This window comes from Protobothrops mucrosquamatus, unplaced genomic scaffold, assembly GCF_001527695.2.
Source record: "Protobothrops mucrosquamatus isolate PMUCROS unplaced genomic scaffold, P.Mucros_1.0 scaffold3100, whole genome shotgun sequence".
Taxonomy (NCBI): domain Eukaryota; kingdom Metazoa; phylum Chordata; class Lepidosauria; order Squamata; family Viperidae; genus Protobothrops; species Protobothrops mucrosquamatus.
This window is the reverse complement of record NW_015389108.1, coordinates 52866-58328: the sequence shown is the minus strand read 5'-3', so window position 1 is coordinate 58328 and position 5463 is coordinate 52866.

Genomic DNA, 5463 nt, shown 5'->3' with positions numbered 1-5463 from the left:
GACAATAGTTCACTTAATGACGGTTCAAAGTCACAACAGCACTGAAACAAAGTGACTTATGACTGTTTTTCACATGGCGTTGCAGCATCTTCACGGACATGTGATCAAAATTCAGATGCTTGGCAACCGACTCGTATTTATGACAGTCATGGCATCCCAGGGTCACGTGATCCCTGTTGTGACCTTCTGACAAGCAAATTCAATGGGGGAAGGTAGATTCACTTAACAACCGTGTTACTAAACAACACCTGCAGGGACTCACTTAACAACTGTAGCAAGAAAGGGGGTAAAATAGGACCAGACTCACTTAACAAATGTCTCACTTAGCAACAAAAATGTTGGACTCTATGGTGATCGTAAGTCAAAGACTTACCTATAATTTATCCCTTTTCGTTAGTATCAATTTAGGACTGTTCTAGTTGAGATCAATCACCAGTGAGGTGGTCAGAACACCATGTCTGCAGCCAATAAAAATAATAATAAAAGTTGGAAGGGACCTTGGAGGTCATCTAGTCCAACCCTCTGCTTAGGAAGGAAACCCTATACCATTTCAGACAAATGGCTGTCCAGTCTCTTCTTAAAATCCTCCGGTGTTGGAGGACCCACAACGTCTGGAGGTAAATCATTCCACTGGTTAATTGTTCTAACTGTCAGGAAGTTTCTCCTTAGTTCTAGGTTGCTTCTCTCCTTGATTAGCTTCCATCCCTTGCTTCTTGTCCTGCCTTCAGGCGCTTTGGAGAATAGCTTGACTCCCTCTTCTTTGGGGCAGCCCCTGAGATATTTGGCATCTTCTTCCATAGGTTTGGCTTCCCCTGCCTTCTCCGATCCCTGTGGCTTACATCTTCCTTTCTCCGAACGGGGGAAGGGAATGCGTTTGATGGAAACCCAGAATACAATATTAAAAAAGCAAATAAAACAACTGCGGCGACAATGGGATTGCAGGCAGAAAGCAATTTCCAGAGGCTTCCTGGTATTATTAAAAGCAATTTAAAGTGCAAAAGATGTGATTGAGTTGACCTCACTCGTTCCTTCTCTCCTTCTCCAGCCTTTGTTGATGCGAGTGAGCAAGATCGAGCAGCTACAGCCTTGACTTCAAATCCTGAAATTCACGATTGATTGATTGATTGATTGATTATGTACCATCAAGCTGTTTTTGACTACTAGTGATCCTCTAGATCAGGGGTGTCCAACTTTGGCAACTTTTAAGACCTGTGGATTTCAACTCCCAGAATTCACCAGCCAGCACGGCTGTCTGGGGAATACTGAGAGTTGAAGTTCGCAAGTCTTAAAGTTGGAAACTTTAGAGACTCCTGTGGTAGAGAACCAAAGCTTTAGACCAGGGGTAGTCAACGTGCTGGCTCAGGAATTCTGGGAGTTGAAGTCCACGAGTCATAAAAGAGCCAACGTTGACTATCCCTGCTTTAGACTCTGGGGAGTTACTGGAAGACTGAAGAACACGGAGAAGTTGAGAGATGGCAATCTCATCATGCTTTTAAGCCTTTATGCATCAGACCCATCTAGCATGTCCAACGGGAAGAGGTGCTTGGACCTGTAGGCCGGCCCCATCTTGAGGTTCTGCAGGTTGCTTCCCTGGTGTAGAGAGACAAACTGCAAATGTCTTAATGGAGTTGGGTACCTGATTATCTACATATGCTAACCACAACTGCTTTGTATGATCATACAATACCAATACTGTAGAATTGTTGTTTTAGTTGCAAAGTCGTGTCCAACCCACCGCGACCCCATGGACAATATTCCTCCAGGCCTTCCTGTCCTCTGCCATCTTCTGGAGTCCATTTAAGCTCACGCCTACTGCTTCAGGGACTCCATCTAGCCACCTCCTTCTCTGTCGTCCCCTTCTTCTGTTGCCCTCAATCTTTCCCAGCATCAGGCTCTTCTCCAGTGACTCCTTCCTTCTCATTAGGTGGCCAAAGTATTTGAGTTTCAGCTTCAGGATCTGGCCTTCTAAAGAGCAGTCGGGGTTGATCTCCTCTAGGACTGACCGGTTTGATCACCTTGCAGTCCAGGGGACTCGCAGGAGTCTTCTCCAGCACCATAGTTCAAAGGCCTCCATTCTTTGGCGCTCAGCCTTTCTTATGGTCAATGACTCTCTGTCTAAAAGGATGCAAATGACCAGCTGTCTGCAAGGAATATAAATCCTTCCATTCCCCACCAGCCAGTCAGAGCTGAAGAAGCTTCTTGGATGAGAAATGAAACGTCTTCAAAGAAAAACAAAGTGCAGTTGCCTCCTGAAAAAGCACCTTTGGAACAACCATGATTTATATCCATGACTTATATCCCCCCAATCCATCTCTTAGGCTAGAGCTAGACATACCTATCTCTCTCAACCATTCATCATTCGATTTAGCCTCCAGACACTTTATCATCTATGTTGCTCTTCTCATTTTTCCAGGGTCTCAACAATCCAAAGATTACCACTACAGTAGAAGAGAATATTTGTAGCTCACGGTTGAAATAAGGGGTCCTTGGTGCTCTCTTAGTTCGGTGGGTTTTTTGCAGACGTTTCATTACCCAACTAGGCAACGCCATCAGTGCACAGGGGGGATGATGTTACTTAATTCAGGTAATGAAATGTCTGCAATAATACAGCCAAGGTCAGAAAGCACCAAGGACCACACTCGCACACACGCTCCAGTTGTCACACATGCTATCTTGGGTTGGAACCTAACGAAGTTTCCAAGTCATGCTTTCTAGTCTTGTTTTGTTTCCCCCCCCCCCCAAAGAACCTATTTTGAAAGAAAAGTGAACCAGCATATTGTTTGCCTGCCGAATCTGCAATATTAAGAGAGGCCTTGCCTGCCAAAAGCAATATCGCAAAGCAAATATCACAGGCATAACTTTAATAATGCGTTGCTTTCTAAACCAAAATGCTTTCGAGCAGGTGCGCGTCAGATATAGTGCTTTTTATCCCATGGATGGAGATGGACCTACATCAAGCTTAGGTCTGTTCAATATAGTGCCCATCATCCTTGGCCAGTGGGTGAGTTAATAGGGTGGAAGATACAGGTCGGAGAAGATGGTTTTAGTATGGTGATTTGTCATCTGCTATCTAAACATTCCATAAGAAAGGCTGAGCACCAAAGAATGGAGGCCTTTGAACTCTGGTGCTGGAGAAGACTCCTACGAGTCCCCTGGACTGCAAGGCGATCAAACCGGTCAGTCCTAGAGGAGATCAACCCTGACTGCTCTTCAGAAGGCCAGATCCTGAAGTGGAAACTCAAGTCCTTTGGCCACCTAATGAGAAGGAAGGACTCACTGGAGAAGAGCCTGATGCTGGGAAAGATTGAGGGCAAGAGAAGAAGGGGACGACAGAGAATGAGGTGGCTGGATGGAGTCACTGAAGCAGGAGGCCTGAGCTTCAATGGACTCCAGAAGATGGCAGAGGGCAGGAAGGCCTGGAGGAACATTGTCCATGGGGTCGCGATGGGTCAGACACGACTTCGCAACTAACAACAACAACAACAATCTAAACATTGTTTTGGGGTCCTCGGTGCTTTCTAGACTTGGTTGTTTCCTTGCAGATGTTTCATTACCCAACTAGGTAACATCATCAGGTCTAGAAAGGAATGGGGTTTGCTCCCTGAAGTGTGGGCTTTGCTTCCTTCTAGCGCTGATGATGTTACCTTGTTGGGTAATGAGATGTCTGCAGGGAGTGGTAGGCCTGGCAGCGGGGATTCTTTGGCACGGTAAGTGGTTGCGGGGTGCATGGGGCAGCTCCCCCCTTCCCCACCTGCCTCGTGGCAGCAGCCCCCCACCTCCCCCGCCTCCCCCCCCGCAGAGAACCAGTTGTTAAATTGTTTGAATCCCACCACTGGTGATAAGTGTGAAAAACGATTGTAAGTCACTTCTTTCAGTGCCCTTGTCACTTTGAACAGTCGCTAAAAGAATGGCCGTAAGTTGGAGACTTTTATACTCTTAAATCTTTTGGATGTACTAATGGGTTCTGAAGACAACATGGATTAGAGATGCTTTGGTGGGATTTCCCACCCACCCCTCAAAAATGCAAAAAAAACCCAACAACTATAGAGATCCTGCAAGATGTGGCAACCTCTGAAATCCACCCAGCCTTTGGATCGGTGAAATATAACCTCGTTTTATCATTGTGCCTTTTCTGCTTCCCAGCAGGGCGAATATTTTTTACTCTATAACTTAATGAATTCAAGTAGTGTGTTTCTACCTTTCGTGGATGCCAGGTTACTTTCTGACCTATCCAACTGACTTGTTGAAAAAGAGACTTTTGGAGGGGAACCCCCCCCCCTACTTGCAAGCATCTCAGTGGTTACTTCTGGAGCAATATCAAAAAATTGCCCTTTCAATTTTTCAGCCTTACATTGTGTCCCCATATGGTCTTTCATTGCTCTGCTTCCAAGTGTCGTTTGAACCGAGATCGTTGGTTATGTTGAATGCCCTTTGTTGATCCGTAGTAATTATTGCCTTCAACGATTTCTCTGAAAGGTTGGGTTTTTTTCGCCCACCATCTCTTTAGAAATGAATAATTTCTGGTTCCCATTTGAGCAGGGACAAAACTGAAGGAATTATAATTTCCCTTTGTTCCCAGCCTTAACAGGCATAGCAGGAAAGTTGTTTACTTAAGGGGGCAAAACAGGAGCCTTTTGACTTGGTTTATTATAGTTGGAGTTTGAAGAATAGAAGGAAATGATTAGCTGTGGATGAAATCGCGAGGACGTAAACGAACACAAAGGAAGTCAAGTACATTAAGCCATCTTGGAACCCCCTTCCTTTTATGAAACAGTAGTTTTAGAAACCAAGATTTTACATTTGATTTGCTATGATTGAATACCTGGTTCTTTGGCTTTTTTTTTTTTTTAATGTTCTTGTTTTGGCATGTACCGGGGGGGTTCTAATTTTTGCAACCCCTGGTTTGTGCAGTTGGGATAATGGTTACTCCATTTACAGGAAGACATGGTGTCACAAAGTCTTAGGTTTTGTTAAAGACGGGAGAAATTTCCATTGAGTACAAAAGATGCTGGGTAAAAAAAACTAAACATAAGGTCAGTTTCCCCCACGGCAAATCTATGCAGGCTTTGTTGGCCCGGCTGGTATTTTACCATTGTGTTAACCATTGAGTAGTTTTCCTTAGCTTCTAGCTGAGTCTATTCATGGTCTGAAAGCGCTCTAAATTTATTCTTTAAGCCTCCATGTGTTGGTGGTTATGTTACCATCATTTTTTCCCCTCCCCAGGAGAAAAGTGATTCTCCAGAATGATTTTTTTTTTTTTTAAAAAAAATCATTTTAGAGGTATACTGTAGGTGGACCAGTGTGACAACTCAGAAGTTACCAAAGTTTTCAGAAGATCCAAGGAGAGAGATGTCTTTGAAACTCCTATCCTAAAGGAGAAGGGAAACTGTCTATGTTCACTGTTTTCACGGCTTGCAAAGGAAAGAGTCAAACAGAAAAGGATTATGAGCAGCTTGTGGAAAA